This window comes from Diceros bicornis, chromosome 9 (assembly GCF_020826845.1).
Source record: "Diceros bicornis minor isolate mBicDic1 chromosome 9, mDicBic1.mat.cur, whole genome shotgun sequence".
NCBI lineage: Eukaryota > Metazoa > Chordata > Mammalia > Perissodactyla > Rhinocerotidae > Diceros > Diceros bicornis.
Window position 1 is genome coordinate 22,461,856 of NC_080748.1, and position 18,170 is coordinate 22,480,025.

The following is an 18,170-nucleotide window of genomic DNA, read 5'->3' on the forward strand; positions in this document are numbered from 1 at the left end:
CATTACTTGTGGCTATTGGCTACTCTGTCTGGCATCTTGTATTAGAGAAGGGCTAAAAGTTTGCTTGGGACCATCTCAGTCTGTGGTTGTTATCTCAGCATAATTATTAATAGTGTGTCCTTTTTCGCTCTCAAAAGTGTCCTGGCTTTTGTGAGGTGTTATATAGTCACCTTCATTGAAGGCTAGGACATAAAGTGTGTTTTTCTCACTAAGTTTAACATGAAGGGAGGTGATGTATTTGAAATTAAAAATATAGATCACGAGGCCAGCCTGGTGGCGTAGTGGTTAGGTTTGCATGTTCCACTTCGGTGGCCCATGGTTCACCGGTTCAGATCCTGGGTGCAGACCTACTCACCACTCATCAAGCCATGCTGAGGTGGCATCCCACAAAGAAGAGCTACAACTCTACCACTATGATACACAACTATGTACTGGGGCTTTGGAAGAAAGAAAAATAAAAAGAGGCAGATTGGCAACAGATGTTAGCATAGGGCCAATCTTCCACACACACACACAAAAATATATGGATCAGGTAGGACCTACCCGGTGGCCTAGTGGCTAAGTTCAGCACTCTCTGCTTCGGCAGCCTGGGTTCGGATCCCAAGTGTGGATGTACACCACTCGTCTGTTGGCAGCCATGCTGTGGTGGCAGCCCATGTAAAAACAGAATAAAAGAGGGAGATTGGCAACAGATGTTAGCTCAGGGCGAATCTTCCTTAGGAAAAAAAATATGGATCAGGTTCTACTGTTGTCACATACTGATTTTTTTTTTTTGCATAACAATGGTGAAGAGGGTACGTTGTCTAAAAGCAAGTAATATTTGTGAAATGGTCAATATTCAGCATGATTTTATGAAGTTGACAGATGGGAAGTGCATTTTGCATGTGTTTTATTTTATAGAGGAGGAAATTAAATTGTAGAGAGATTAAATTACCTAATCCAGTGGTTTGGGTGAAAGGGATTCTTGATTTTCAGTCATATAGCCAAATATCTTTTTAGAAATGAACTTGAGGAAAGGAAAAGAAATTCTATTAATCCAACAGTATCAATAGTCGCTTGAAATGTAAATGGTCTAAACATACCAATTAAAAGACAGAGACTAACTTGTTTTGATAACAAAATGAGACCCAACTATATGTTGTCTATAAGAAACTCACTTTAAATATAAAGACACAGGTAGATTAAAAGTAAAAGAATGGAGAAAAATATACCATGCTAATGTAATTAAAGCTGTATTAATTTCAGACAGAATAGACTTTAGAGCAAGCAAAATTATTAGAGATTAAGAGGGACATTAAATAACGATAAAGGAGTAATTCTCTAAGAAGACATAATTCTAATGTGTACGCATCTGACAGTAGAACATCAAAATATGTGAGGCAGGGCCGGCCCGGTGGCGCAAGCGGTTAAGTGCGCGCGCTCCGCTGCGGCGGCGCGGGGTTCGCTGGTTCGGATCCCGGGCGCGCACCGACGCACTGCTTGGTAAGCCATGCTGTGGCGGCGTCCCATATAAAGTGGAGGAAGATAGGCACCGATGTTAGCCCAGGGCCGTCTTCCTCAGCGAAAAAAGAGGAGGATTGGCGGATGTTAGCTCAGGGCTGATCTCCTCACAAAAAAAAAAAAAAAAAAAAAAAAAAAAATATGTGAGGCAAAAATTGCTAGGACTGCAAAGAGAAATAGACAAATCCAGTATTATAGTTGGAGATTTTAACACCCCTCTATCAATAATTGATAGATCCAGCAGGAAAAAGTCAGTAAGGATATAGTGGCACTGAACAGCACCTTCAATTAACTGAATCTAATTGACACTTACAGAATACTTCATTTAACAAGAGCAGAATACGCATTTTTCTCAAGCTCACATGGAACATTCACCAAGATAGATCACATTCTGGGCCATAAAACACATCTTAACAAATTTAAGAGACTAGGAATCATTCAGAGTATGCTGTTGGACCACAGTGGAATTAAACTAGAAGTCTATATGAGAACGATTGCTTGAAAATCCAAAAATACTTGGAGATTAAACAGCACACTTCTCAATAACACATTAGTCAAAGTAGAAGTCTCAAAAGAAATTTTAAAATATTTTGAACTAGGGGCCAGCCCGGTGGCATAGAGGTTAAATTTGCACACTCCACTTTGGCAGCTCAGGGTTCACTGATTTGGATCCCGGGCATGGACCTATGCACCGCTCATCAAGCCATGCTATGGTGGCATCCCATATCCAAAATAGAGGAATATGGGCACAGCTGTTAGCTCAGGGCTAATCTTCCTCAGCAAAAAGAGGAAGATTGGCAATGGATGTTAGCTCAGGGTGAATCTTCCTCACCCAAAAAAAATTTTTTTGAACTAAATTAAAATGAAAATTCAACCTATCAAAATTTGTCAGATGCAGCAAAACCAGTGCTTAGAGGGAAATTTATAACATTGAATGCATATGTTAGAAAACAAGAAAGATCTAAAATCAATAATCTAGGTTTCCAGCTTAGGAAGCTAGAGAAAGAAGAGCAATATAAACTTTTAAAAAGCAGAAGAAAAGAAATAATTAAAAATTAGAGCAGAAATGCATAAAATTGAAAGCGAGAAAACAATAGAGAAAATCAACAAAACCAAAAGCTGTTTCTTTGAAAATATCAGTAAATTGATATCACTCTAGCCAAGCTAACCAGGAAAGAAGTCACAAATTCCTAATATCAGGAATGAAAGAGGGGTTATCATGATTGATCATATGGACATTAAACGGATAATAAAGGAATATTATGAACAACTCTAAGCCCACAAATTTGATAGCTTATATGAAATGGAGTAATTCTTTAAAAGACACTACCAAAACTGACAAGGAGGAATAGATAATTTGAATAGGCTTATGTCAGTTAAAGAAATTGAATCAATAATTAGTAACCTTCCAAAACAGATACTAGTCCTAGATGTTTTCACTGATCAGTTCCACCAAACATTTAAGGAAGAAATGATATCAATTCTCCAAAATCTGTAGCAGAAAATAAAAGAACAGGGAACACTTCCTTATTCATTTTATGAGGCCAGCATTACCCTAATACTAAAACCAGGCAAAGATACTACAAGAAAAGAAGACTACAGACCAGTATCTCTCATGAACATAAATGTAAAAACTCTCAACAAAATATTAGAAAATTGAGTCCTACAATGTATATAAAAAATTATACACTGAGATCAACTGAGATTTATCCCAAGTAGGCAATGCTGGCTCAACATTTGAAAATTAATGTAGTCCATCATATCAACAGGCTAAAGAAGAAAACTTACATCATATCAATAGATACAGAAAAAGCATATGACAAAATTCAACACTCATTCATGAAAAAACTCTCAGCAAACCAGGAATAGAGAGGAAGTTCCTTAACTTGATAAAGAACATCTACAAAAAACTTATAGGTAGGAGGAGTGACGTCAGCATCATGGTGGAGTGAGCTCTTCCCTTAGATTCTCCCCTCTAAGATACAATGAAAAGGACACTCATAAACCAGCAGAGGATGTTCACACAGCACAATACATGTCTGAGAGATCCACACAGCCAAATGTCTGAAGGTGGAAGTGCTGAAGCCCCCAGAGGCAGTGGAAGGAGGTAAGGCAATTTCCTCTCCCTCCCCAGCAGTGATCTAGGGTGTGGGACCATGCACACCTCTGAGAAAATAGGGGAGAAGGGCCAGCACTCCATGGGAATACCTTTTCTCTCAGAGTGGCCTCCCTGCCCATGAGAAAGCTCCACACTGAGGAGGCTAAGCAATCACAGGGATGTCTTCACAAAACTGAGCAGCCAAGGAGGGCAGACAGTGAGTGCAGAGCAGGAGTGCCCTGGGATCATGCACATGAAAGAAAGCACCCCTCCCCCCACCTGGCACACCAGCTCGGCTGGTGGGCCAGAGCAAGGGACCCGCACCAGAGCACCTGCGCATACATGTGTAAAGCAGCAGCAGCTGGTGGGCAAATACAGACAGGCCCTGTCAGCATAGCATCCAAAGGACAGGCACAGCTGCCAGAGATTGTGAAAAGCTCAGAATAGACAGCTCCTGCCCCCCTCCACTGGTGGCAGATGGAATCTGCGACCAGATACTGCCACTATGCAAAGGCACAAATCCACTCCATCAAATAGTGTGAAGAGGTATATTGCCACTCCAGATCAGAAAGAAAATGACAAGCACCCAGAAGTTAATCCTGAAGGCACAGAAATTTACAATCTAAATGACAGAGAATCCAAAATAGCTATCATAAAAAATCTGAACGAGTTACAAGAAAACTCCAAAAGATAGTTCAATGAAATCGGGAATAAAATTAATGAACAGAGGGCATTCTTCACAAAAGACATTGAAACTATAAACAGAATTTGGGGGGGCCAGCCCAGTGGCATGGTGGTTAGGCTCACATGCTCCACTTCCATGGCCTGGGGTTCATGGGTTTGGATCCCAGGTGGGGACCTACACACTACTCATCAAGCCATGCTGTGATGGCATCCCACATAAAAAAGAGGAAGATTTGCAACAGATGTTAGCTCAGAGCCAATCTTCCTCACACACACACACACACACACACACACACACACACAAACAATCAGAAATGTTGGAAATGAAAAACACAATGAATGAGATAAAGAAAAACCTGGAGTCCCCAAATAACAGAGATGATATTATAGAGAACAGAAATAGCAATTTATGGGACAGAAATATAGAAATGCTTTAGATGGAGGAGGAGAGAGAACTAAGACTAAAAAGAAATGAAGAAATACTCTGAAAAATATCCAACTCAATTAGGAAATGCAACATAAGGATGATAGGTATTCCAGTGGGAGAAGGGATGGAGAAAGGAGCAGAGAGCTTGTTCAAAGAACTAGTAGCTGAGAACTTCCCAAACATGAGGAAGGAGCTAGAATTACAAGTAAATGAAGCTAATAGAACTCCTAATTTCATCTGTGTAAAAAGACCTTCTCCAAGGCATATATTAGTAAAACTGGCAAAAGTCAATGACAAAGAAAAAATATTAAGGGTAGCAAGGCAGAAGAAAATAACCTACAAATGAACCTTTATCAGGCTTTCAGCAGATTTCTCAGCAGAAACCTTACAGGCTAGGAGAGAGTGTAATGATATATTCAAAATTCTGAAAGGCAAAAACTTCCATCCAAGAATACTCTATCCCACTAAAATATCCTTCAGATATGATGGAGAAATCAAAACTTTCCCAGATAAAGAAAAGATGAGAGAGTTCATTGCCACAAGATGCCCCCTACAAGAAATGATCAACAAGGCCCTCATACCTGAAAAAAAAAAAAAAAAAAAAGGAAGAGTTTACAAAGCCTTAAGCAAGGAGATAAATAGGCAGACAAAATCAGAAAATTGCAGCTCTCTATCAGAATAGGTTATCAAACACTTAATTATAACATTAAAGATAAATGGAAGGAAAACATCAAAATAACTCATTTTAACCACAAACTTTCAACGCAAAACAGAATAAGGTATGACAACAGTAACTTAGATGGGGAAGAGGAAAGGGAGGGAACCTGCTTAGACAAAGGAAATAAGAGGTGATCAGAAAATGGACTATTTCATGTACGAGATCTTTTATACAAACTTCACAGTAACTCCAAAACACAAAATCAGAACAGAGATGCAAATGATAAATAAAGGTAAAACTGAGAAAATCATCATAGAGAACCACCAAACTGAATTGGCAGACCAAAATACATGAGACAAGAAACAAGGAAAATACAGAACAACCAGAAAACAAGTGATAAAATGGCAGCCATTAAGCCCTCATATATAAATAATCACTCTAAATGTAAATGGATTGAATTCTCCGATCAAAAGACACAGAATGGCTGGATGGATTAAATAACAAGACCTAACATATGCTGCCTCCAGGTAACACATCTCAGCTCCAAATACAAACATAGGCTCAGAGTGAAGGGATGGAAGATGATACTCCAAGCTAATGGCAAAGAAAAGAAAGCAGGCGTTGCCATACTTATATCAGACAAAGTAGATTCAACATAAAAAAGACAATGAGAGACAAAGAGAGGCAGTATATAATGATACAAGGGACACTACACCAAGAGGACCTAACACTTATAAATATATATGCACTTAAACTGGAGCACCAAAGTACATAAACCAACTATTAACAGACCTAAAAGGAGATATTAACAGCAACACAATAATAGTGGGGGACCTTAATACCCAACTTAAATCAATGGATAGATCATCCTTACAGAAAGTCGACAAGGAAATAGTGGAATTAAATGAAAAACTAGACCAGATGGACTTAATAGATACATATATAGAACACTCCATCCAAAAACATCAGAATACACATTCTTCTCAAGTGCACATGGAACATTCTCAAAGATAGACTATATGTTGGGAAACAAGGCAACCCTCAATAAATTTAAGAAGATTGAAATCATATCAAGCATCTTGTCCGACCATAATGCTATAAACTAGAAATCAACAACAAGAAAAAAAGCTGGGAAAGTCACAAATATGTGGAGACTAAATAACATGCTACTGAACAACCAATGGTTCATTGAAGAAATCAAAGGAGAAATCCAAAAATATCTGGAGACAAATGAAAATGAAATTACACCATACCAACTCATATGGGATGCAGCAAAAGTGGTCCTAAGAGGGAAATTCATAGCAATACAGGCCCACCTTAACAAACAAGAAAAATCTCAAATAAGCAACCTTAAACTAAACCTAACAGAACTAGAAAAAGAAGAACACACAAAGCCCAAAGTCAGCAGAAAGGGGGAAATAATAAAAATTAGAGCAGAAATAAATGAAATTGAAACCCAAAAAACAATAGAAAGGATCAACGAAACTAAGAGCTGGTTCTTTGAGAAGATAAACAAAAGTGACAGATCTTTAGCCAGATTCACTAAGAAAAAGAGACAGAAGGCTCAAATAAATAAAATTAGAAATGAAAGAGGACAAATTACAACAGATACCACAGAAATATAAAGGATTATAAGAGAATACTATGAAAAACTATATGCCAATAAATTGGATAATCTAGAAGAAATCGATAAATTCTTAGACTCATACAACCTCCCAAAACTGAACCAAGAAGAAATAGAGAATCTGAATGACCAATCACAAGTAAAGAGATAGAAACTAATCAAAAACCTCCCAAAAAAGAAAAGTCCAGGACCAGATAGCTTCTCTGGAGAATTCTACTAAACATTCAAAAAAGATTTAGTACCTATCCTTCTCAAACTATTCCAAAAAATTGAGGAAGATGGAACACTGCATAACAGATTTTATGAGGCCAACATCACCCTGATACCAAAGCCAGACAAGGACAACACAAAGAAGGAAAATTACAGGCCAATATCACTGATGTACCTGGATGCAAAAATCCTCAACAAAATATTGGCAAGCTGAATACAGCAATGCATCAAAAGGATCATACACCATGATCAAGTGGGATTTATACCAGGGACGCAGGGATCATTCAACATCTGCAAATCAATCAATGTGATACACCAAATTAACAAAATGAGGAATAAAAACCACATGATCATCTCAATAGATGCAGAGAAAGCATTTGACAAGATCCAACAATGATTTATGACAAAAACTCTCAACAAAATGTGTACAGAAGGAAAGTACCTCAACATAATAAAGGCCATATATGACAAATCCACAGCCAACATCATAGTCAATGGGGAAAAACTGAAAGCCATCCCTCTGAGAACAGGAGCAAGACAAGGGTGCCCACTCTCGCCCCTCTTATTCAACATAGTACTAGAGGTTTTGGCCAGAGCAATTAGGCAAGAAAAGGAAATAAAAGGTATCCAAATTGGCAATGAGGAAGCGAAAATCTTGCTGTTTGCAGACAACATGATTTTATCTATAGAAAATCCTAAAGAATCCACAGGAAAACTATTAGAAATAGTCAACAACTACAGTAAAGTTTCAGGGTACAAAATCAACTTATAAAAATCAGTTGCGTTTCTATACTCTAATAATAAACTAACAGAAAGAGAACTCAAGAATACAATCCCATTTACAATCGCAACAAAAAGAATAAAATATCTAGGAATAAATTTAACCAAAGAGGTTAAATTTGTGGTGAAAGACCTATACAATGAAAACTATGACATTATTGAAAGAAATCAATGATGACATAAGGCAATGGAAAGATATTTCACACACATGGATTAGAAGAATAAACATTGTAAAAATGTCCATACTACCTAAAGCAATCTACGGATTCAATGCAATCCCAATCAGAATCCCAATGACATTCATCACAGAAACAGAACAAAGAATCTTAAAATTCATATGGGGCAACAAAAGACCTGGAATAGCTAAAGCAATCCTGAGAAAAAAGAACAAAGCTAGAGGCATCAAAATCCCTGACTTCAAAATATACTACAAAGCTACAGTGATCAAAATAGCATGGTACTGGTACAAAAACAGACATACAGATCAATGGAACAGAATTGAAAGCCCAGAAATAAAACCAAACATATATGGACAGCTAATCTTTGACAAAGGAGCTGAGAACATACAATGGAGAAAGGGAAGTGTCCTCAATAAATGCTGCTGGAAAACTGGACAACCACACGCAAAAGAATGAAAGTAGACCGTTATCTTTTGCTATACACAAAAATTAATTCAAAATGGATTAAAGACTTGAAGGTAAGACGTGAAACCATAAAATTCCTAGAAGAAAATATAGGCAGTACACTCTTTGACATCGGTCTTCTCAGGATCCTTTCAAATACCATGTTTACTCAGACAAGGGAAACAAAAGAAAAAATAAACAAAAGGGACTTCATCAGACTAAAGAGTGTCTGCATGGCAAAGGAAACCAGGAACAAAACAAAAAGACAACCCACCAACTGGGAGCAAATATTTGCAAATCATATATCTGACAAGGGGTTAATCTCCAAAATATATAAAGAACTCATACAACTCGGCAATAAAAAAACAAACAACCCGATCAAAAAATGGGCAGAGGGTATGAGCAGACATTTTTCCAAAGAAGATATACAGATGGCCAGTAGGCACATGAAAAGATGTTCAACATCAGTAATCATTAGGGAAATGCAAATCAAAACTACAATGATATATCACCCTACACCTGTTAGAATGGCTATAATTACTGAGACAAAAAACAACAAATGTTGGAGAGAATGTGGAGGAAAGGGAACCCTCATACACTCTTGGTGGGAATTCAAACTGGTGCAACCACTATGGAAAACAGTATGGAGATTTCTCAAAAAATTAAAAATAGAAATACCATACGACACTACTGGATATTTATCCAAAGAACTTGAAATCAACAATTCAAAGAGACTTATGCACCCCTATGTTCATTGTAGCATTATTCACAATGACCAAGATGTGGAAGCAACTCAAGTGCCCATTGACTGATGAATGGATAAAGAAGAGGTGGTATATATATACAATGGAATACTACTCAGCCATAAAGAAAGACAAAATCGTCCCATTTGCAACAACATAGGTGGACCTGGAGGGTATTATGTTAAGCAAAATAAGCCAGACAGAGAAAGACAAATACCAGATGATTTCACTCATATGTGGAAGATAAACAAACACATGCACAAAGAGAACAGATTAGTGGTTACCAGAGGGGAAGGGGTTGGGGGGTGGGCATAAGGTGTAAAGGGGCACATATATATGGTGATTGGAAAATGATAATGTAAACCTGAAATTTCACAATGTTATAAACTATTATGACCTCAATAAAATAAAAATAAAAAATACAGAAAAGGAGTTAGAAAGTTAAGGAAAAAACCTACAGCTAGCATCATACTTGACAGTAAGAAACTTGAAGTTTTTCTGCTAAGATCAGGTACAAGGCAAGGATGTCCCCCTTCACTACTCTTTTTTGACATCATACTGTAAGTTCTAACTAATGCAATAAGAAGGAAATAAAAGTATGCAGGTTGGAACAGAAGAAATAAAACCATGATTGCATATGACACGATTGTCTGTGTAGAAAATCCAAAATAATTTACAAAGAAACTTCTGGAATAATGAGCAGTTATAGCAAGATTTCAGGATACAAGGTTAATATGCAAAAGTTTATATTAAAAAAAAATTTAAAAAATCCTTTATACCAGCAATGAATAATTGGAATGTAAAACAAAAAGCGCAACACCATTTACATAAGTACCAAAAAATTGAAATACTTAGGTATAAATCTAACAAAATATGTATAAGATCTATATGAGGAAAACTACAAAACTCTGCTGAATGAAGTCAAAGATCTAAATAAATGGGAAGATGTTCCATGTTCATGGATAGGAAGACTCAATATTGTTAAGATGTCAGTTCTTTCAACTTGTAGTTCAATGCAATCTGAATCAAAATCCCAGAAAGTCATTTTTTTTCCATATTGATGAACTAATTCTAAAGTTTATATGGAAAGGCAAAAGACCCAGAATAGCCAACACAATTTTGAGGAAGAAGAGCAAAGTCAGAGGACTGACAGTACCTGACTTAAGTCTTCCTATAAAGCTACAGTAATCAAGGTAGCATGGTATGGGTGAGAGAATACACAAGTAGATCAAAGATCAGAATAGAGAGCCCAGAAATAGGCCCACACAAATATAGACAACTGGTCTTTGATAAAGGAGCAAAGGCAATCCAGTGGAAAAAGGATAGTCCTTTCAACAAATGGTACTGGAACAACTGGACAGCCATATGCAAAACAAAAAGAATCTAGACACGGACTTTACACACTTCACAAAAATTAACTCAAAATGGATCACAGACCTAAATATAAAATGCAAAACCATAAAACTCCTAGAAGATAACACAGGAGGAAAACTGGATGACCTTTGATACAGCAACGACTTTATATACAACACCAAAATGAAAATCATGAAAGAAAATACTGATAACTGGATTTCATTGAAATTTAAAACTGCTCTGCGAAAGACACTGTCAAGAGAATGAGAGGACAAGTCAGCCACAGACTGGAAGAAATTATTTGCAAAAGACACATCTGATAAAGGACTTTTATCTAAATATACAAAGAACTCTTAAAACTCAACAATCAGAAAAAGAATTACCCAATTAAAAAATGGACAAAAGATCTGAAGAGACACCTCACCAAAGAAGATATACAAATGCCAAATAAGCATATGAGAAGATGCTCACCATCATATGTCACTCAGGAATTTCAAATTAAAACAATAAGAAGATGTTCTGCCCTCAGCAGAAAATAAAGGAGCTAATAGACTTGAGATCTGTCCCCTACCCTCTAGAGCTCCACCACCATGGGAGGCTGGTGTCCCAAACCCAAACCCCATCATGCTGGAGGGAGCCCCTGCCTCAGGCATGCAGTTAGTTAACCCCATCTGAGGAGAAGGAAAGACATCCATGAAGCATGAAGAGTAAGGAGGTGGTGGAGGAACTTGAAATCAGAAAATTAGATGGGAAAAGAGGGATGGGTACCTACAAACTACCGTTGAATTTGAAGTAAATGTAATCACAAAAGGCATTTATACATTGGGGGTAAGTTCAGTAGCAGAGAAATGTTTTTAAATCTTGATCCATTAAGGATTCTTTTATAGGCCTAAGAATTTTATTACTATCATGTAAAGCCTCAATTCTAGGCAAAAATGAAATATTTTCCAAATAACCAAATTATATGTGAATTTATAGGGTTCAACCGTTTTATAAGTTATAGAGAAATTTTAGCTAATTTGAATGAAAAAAGTAAGTCTATGAAGTCACATGGTGTTTGATCATGTACATTTTAATCCTTTGGCTCGGATTGGAATGAATTGACATCAGTAACCACTGAGGAAGTCACCAATGAAAAGTGAGTTTATATGTACATATGTAAAGATACACACACACAGAGATTCAATACAGAGTTTCTTGGACACTCAAGTGTTGGCAATGTCAGCTTTTGTGTGTAACATTCTTTCTTTGTTGGATCTAGCTGGATAAAAGTGGAATAAGTCAGAAGAGGGAGACTTCTTCCTCCTATCTGAGTGACTAGCAGCCAAAACTCTTAGAAAACTCCATCAGATTGCCTGTGTATAAGACTCTACTAGAATGGGCTGTATTAATTTGCTAGGGCTGCCATAACAAAAAATCACAACCTGAGTGGTTTAAACAACAGAAATTTATTTTCTCAGTCCTAGAGGCTAGAAGTTGATGTCACGGTGTCAGCAGGGCTGGTTCCTTCTGAGGGCTTAAGGAATAATCTATTCCATGCCTCTCTCCTGGCTTCTGGTGGTTACTGTCAATCTTGGTCATTCCTTGGTGTGTAGAATCATCGCTCCAATCTCTGCCTTAATCTTCCCATGACATTCTTCCTGTGTGTACGTCTGTGTCCAGATTTTCCCTTTGTCTAAGGGACACTAGTCATATTGGATTAGGAGCCCACCCTAAACCAGTATGATCATACCTTAACTAATTACATCTGCAGCAACCCTAATTCCAAATGAGGTGACATTCTGAGTTACAGGGGATGGCACTTCAACATATGAATTTTGATGGGACAATATTCAACCTATAATATTGGCAAGTGAAGAGAGATTTCTATTTGGAAGCAAGGAGAATGAGAGCAGTGTGTCAGTGGATGGCAACACAGAGTATCTTTAACACTCTTTCTGAGTCATCTCACAGTAGCATCTGTAGGTAACTCTTTATCTTTTTTGGATCCATTTGGATAAAAAAGCAATAAGTCATAAAAGGAATGCTTCTTCCCCTAAGTATGCTTGTCACCCTTAATTAGTAGCAGCCAAAACCCTTAAGCTATCAGATTGCCCATGTATGAGACTCTACTAGAGTGGGCCAAGAGAAGACAGAATCGTATTTGGAGCAAGGAGAAGGTAGCAGTGGACAGAGAGCAGTGGAGCCCTCAGCAGAAAAGAATGGAGTTAATAGAGCCTGGATGTGTCCGTGACCCTCCAGAGTTCTGCCACCATGTGAGGCTGGTGCCCAGACTTAGGGCACTAAGGAGCCCCTACCTTAGCCTGCAGTTACTTGACCCTGAGGGTCAGAAAAGACATCTATGATGGTGACAGTGAGGAGGTGATGGAGGAGCTTGAGAATCAGGAATTAAACGGGAGAAGAGGGATGGGTACCTACAAACTGAAGTGGAATTTGAAATAAATTCTACCACAAAAGGCTGTTACACACTGGGGTTAGAGTAATTGTAAAAAACTTTACTTGTATCTTGATGCATTAACTATTTACAGGCCTAAGATTTTCATTACCACCTATATAAAGCCTCATTTCTAATAAAAACTGACAAACCAGGTTTAATTTAGTGATATATACATGAATTTTTTTTTTTACAAGTGGATCAGAGTTTATTAAGTAGGGAGTGGAGAAGGTGCAGCACAAATAGAAGTATGCAACACCCAAACTGACCTGAACCTGAGATTCCTGAAAAAAATCTGTCGGTTACACAACTGGCCATTTCGTCCCCCATTGACACAGGGGCTTGGCGGGGGAGATGAGGGAATAAATCCAGTGGCAGGACCGGTGGTTGCTCTTGGGCTGGGAATAATCTCCGCAGAGCTTTCAAGGCCAGGCCAGGCTCAGGTCGAGACTTCGTAGCTGATGCAGCCGGACCCAGCAAGGTGGCTGCAAGTGAGAAGCTGTGGGTGGCGATCTGGGTGCACATCATGAGCTCGGAGCACTGGCTCTGCCCGGGGGGAAGCAGTAGAGGCCATGGGTGAGGGCAGCCACTGTGCCCAGGAGCCTGTGGGGACCGGTGGGTTCTCGAAGGTCCTGGGAAGGACCTTTTCCTTGAAGCTCTCTGGAGTGCTGTAGACACTGAGGCTAAAGCCCTCAATGACTGGAGGCTGCGATGGTTCAAAGGCGCCTCCGAAGTCACAGGGCCCCGAGTCCGCGTGTCCCAGGCAACAGCATTAGGAGAAAATAGGGACGCTGAACTCCGTCTCCTCTATATGTGAATTTGTAAAAATCAACCAGTTCATAAGTGTAAAGTAATTACAGCTATTTGAATGAAAACAAGTAAGTCTAAAATTAAAACATGGTATCTGAACATGTACCTTTTTAATCCTTTAGCACTGCTCTGAACGCATCAACATCAAAAACCTGTGAGGGAGCTGCCAATGAAATGTGAGATATAAATGAATAAATATATATCTTTTTATATATACATGTGTATTTATATACTTATATCAACACAGACATACAAACACACATACACAAACATAAATACAGTGAAAGAAAGAGAGATAAAATTTCCAAATTCATTCTTAGGAGTATCCATGACAGTACACTGTCTTTGACACTGTTTCTAAATCTTCTTACTATAGCACCTGTAGGTAACTTTTTATCTTTTTTGGATTTAGTTGGATAAAAGAGGAACAGGTCATAAGAGGAATGCTTTCTCCTCCTAGTAGCTACCACCCAAAACTCTTAGGAAATTTCCAGAGTGCTCCAATTAGGAGCATTCCGTGTTTGAGATTCTACAGATTGAGTGAAAGGAGGACAGGATCCTATTTAAGGCAAGGAGGAGGAAGCAGTGGACAGGCAGCAGAGGAGCCCTCCACAGAAAGAAAGGAGCTAATAGACCTGGGATCTGTCCATGACCCTCCCGAGTTCTGCCGCTCTGTGAGGCTGGTGCCCCAGACCCAAACCCACCATCCTATGGAGGGAGCCCCTAACTCAGGCCTGCAGTCACTTGACCCTGTCTAAGGGCCAGGAAAAACAGCCATGATAGATGAAAGTAAGGGGATGAAGGAGGGACTTGAGAAGCAGGAAATTAGGTAGGAGAAGAGGGATGCATACCTGCAAATTGAAGTTGATTTTGAAATAAATTCCACCACAGAAGGCTGTTAGACCTTCAGCCAGGTTCAGTAGTAAAGAACTGTACTTAAATCTTGAGTCATTAACTTTTTTGATAGGTCTAAAATATTCATTACAAGCATATATAGCATCATTTCCAGGGAAAAGGAGATATCAGATTCCAAATAACAAATTTACATGTGAATTTTCAAAGAGTCAACTGGTTGATAAATTCAAGAGTAATTGTAGCTAATTTGAACTAAAAAAAGTAAGTCTAGAAGTCATGCGGTGCCTTACTATGTGTGTTTTTAATCCTTTAGCTCTGGCCTGCCTGAATTGACAACAGGAATTTCTGATGAAACCGCCAATGAAATGTGAGATATAAATAAAGACAGATAGATATACACAGAAATATATGTGTGTGTGTATATAAATATACACACACATAAATACAGAGAGGGAGAGATATTGAGATTTGGAGGTTCATTTTCAGGAGCATGCATGACGTTACAGAGTGTCTTTGACACTAGTTGCATAAAAGAGAAATAGGTCATAAGAGGGATGCTTCTTACCCCTAATCTGTTTGTCACCCTTAGTAGCAGCCAAAACCCTTAGGAAACTATCAGATTGCCCATGTATAAGACTCTGCTAAAGCAGGCCCAGAGAGGAGGGAAACCTATTTGGAGCAAGGAGCAGTACTTCTGAAGGGGTTCAGGAGTAAAGAAACGTACATGAACTTGATTCACTAAGTTGTTTTTCCTAGGACTACGACTTTCATTACAAACGTATAAAGCCTCATTTCTAGGGAAAAATTAAATATCAGTTTCAAATAACTGATTAAAATGTTATTTTTTAGGACAACTAGATTACAAATTATAGAATAATTGTAGCTAATTAGTGCTTAAAAATAAGTCTAGAGAGACATGTGAAGTCTTACTATGTGCATTTTTAATCCTTTAGCTCTGACTCAAGTGAGTTGAAAGATGTAACCCGTGTTAGAGACGTCAATGAAAGGTGAGCTATAAATATACATATAGAGAGAGGTGGGGGGTATTGAGATTTGTGAAATCTGATTAGTTATTAAATGGAGTCCTTGTTTCAGGCAGTTATTGGAATCCTAACCAAGGAAGAGAAAGGATATCCATGATACGTGACAAGTAGAAAGTGGTGGAGGGACCCAGGTTCCAAATAACTAATTGACATATAATTTTTTAGAGTTCCATTGGTTTATAAATTGTGGAGCAATTGTACCTAATTTCACCCAAAACAGTAAGTCTACAAAGTCACTTGGTTCTGACTATGTACATTTTCAGTCCTTCACACTGGCCTGAATAAACTAATATCAAAAGTCGGTGACTGCTATCTTACCTGTCAATGAAGGTGCCGTCGAAGACTACTGATGTCATTTATTTGGGTCAGTGCTATATATATCAATTGAGAGAGAGAGAGAGAGAAAGACAGAGAGACACAGAGAGACAGAGACAGAAAGGCAGAGATAGAGAGAAAGAGAAAGGGTGATTTGCAAAATTCAGTCTTGGAAGTATCCGTGGGAACACAGAGTTTTCTGGACAATCATTCTAAAACTCTTTCTAAAAAATTAGGTCTTCCAGTGAACCAAGTCATGTTTACTCTATCCTTTAGATTCAAAGAATTCTTTTTGTTGAAATAAATTTTTCACATCACTGGTCCATGTAGCACATCTCTAATGATATATTATTGCATTTGTTGGCGGTTCAAGTATAAAGGAACAACTCGCCAGGCTCGATAATGGTAAAGAGGACGTTGACTTCGATCTGACTTGGTAAGTCAGTTTGGAGTTTGGAGGGAGGGAGCCATCGGTGGATCTCTTATCTTTGCGAAGATAGGGCTTCTGTTGAGGCGAGAAAGAAACAGGAAAATTATGGAAAGGTATCTAAATGTTTGGGAGGGAGGGTACACAATAATGACTCTAATTGAATTTGCAGATAAGTACTAGGTGTGAAAAAAAATAGTTCCACATACTCACAAATAAATGTTCTTCTAGTTTGAAGATGTGAAAATATCCTTAGTAGATAATTTTATTACAGAGTTTCTTTCTTAACAGAGGATTGCAGAATGCTACTTACTCTTCGATTGTGTTCCTCTCCTGTTTTTCCTGGATATATTCTGATTCTTGGTTTTGTTGACTTTGTCTATGAGCAAACGGGACGGATAGCAAAAAGCGAACATGTTTTGCTGATTAAAGCTCTCTTTAGGCTCATTGGAATTTTATTAATTTTGACTTGTTTCTGGGTAATCTCACTGAGAGTACTTCCTACTGCACTGATCTGAAGGCATTTTTACCATGTACTCACGGCAAGGAAACGAGACATTCTTAAAATGGCATGTGTCTGAACTGCAGAAATATTCATGAGATTTTTCTCCTGCTTGTCTCTTGGCCGGTTATTTAACCATTCACCAGCTTGTGCCGGTGTTGGAGAGTGAGTAGTGCTGAACAGGATATTCACTGGTCACGGCTACAGTTTTTTGTTGTCTAGACAAAGACCATATGGAAAAGAGAGAGGTGACCAATGAATACAAATTGTTCTTCAAATTACCTGTGAATTTCCGTTTTCTATGACTTTTTTCATTCATGGGCCATCATTGAAGAGTTCATTCTGCCACTTAATTGAATTTTATGTCTGCATATTAGCTGTAGATTTTCTGCAATGAGGCTGCCCAGGGCTGGGGCAAAATTTGAATAGATTGAGCAAGGCAAGCATTTCCTTCTTCTTACCCCCTCCAAACAAAATAAAGTGGTTTTGTGTGTATGTTTTTTTTCAATTATAGATGCTTCTTGTATAGATACAAGTGGCGTTTGCATTCATCCCTGTGAGAAACACTGGTGTTTCAGACTAGGGGCATGGTTTTCAATTTGGAGTTTGACCTGGAAACAATGCTTGGCTTTGACATCTAATATTCACTGGACACTCACGAGTCACTAAACCTCTTGAAACTTTAGATCATTCACTTGTAAACTGTAAACATAATGCTATCTACAGTATCTATCTGCTTGGTCTTGTATAGTAAAAAACTAATAATAAAGGTAAAGTAGTATGTGTGAAAGTGCTTTTAAAGCTCTAAAGCACCATAAATAATTTCTATGCTAAAAACCAAAAATAACACAAAAGTTCATTATTAGGAAAGTCAGAAAATACAAACAAGCAATAAATTCACCCATAAATAGCCATTCTTAATTTTTGTTATATGCCTTTCCAGTTCTTTAGGGATACACATTTTTTGTTTATGGGTATGGTATCATACCTTCTTTTTCAAACTAACCTTATTACTTAATGACATATCACATATTTCCATGTTAATAAATATACATATGCACTTACAACATTATAGATATTTTCA

General features: G+C 38.0%; 1 protein-coding gene across 1 annotated transcript in view; it reads left to right on the forward strand.

The window, feature by feature from the left end:
- LOC131409894 (phosphatidylinositol 3,4,5-trisphosphate 3-phosphatase TPTE2-like) overlaps positions 1 to 18,170 on the forward strand; it is a 233,745-nt gene that overhangs the window by 171,426 nt on the left and 44,149 nt on the right. Inside the window, exon 1 of the mRNA XM_058547645.1 lies at positions 16,504 to 16,593. The gene's annotated coding sequence lies outside the window, so the exon portion shown is untranslated. Of the gene's footprint in view, positions 16,594 to 18,170 lie in introns of the transcript that reaches the window.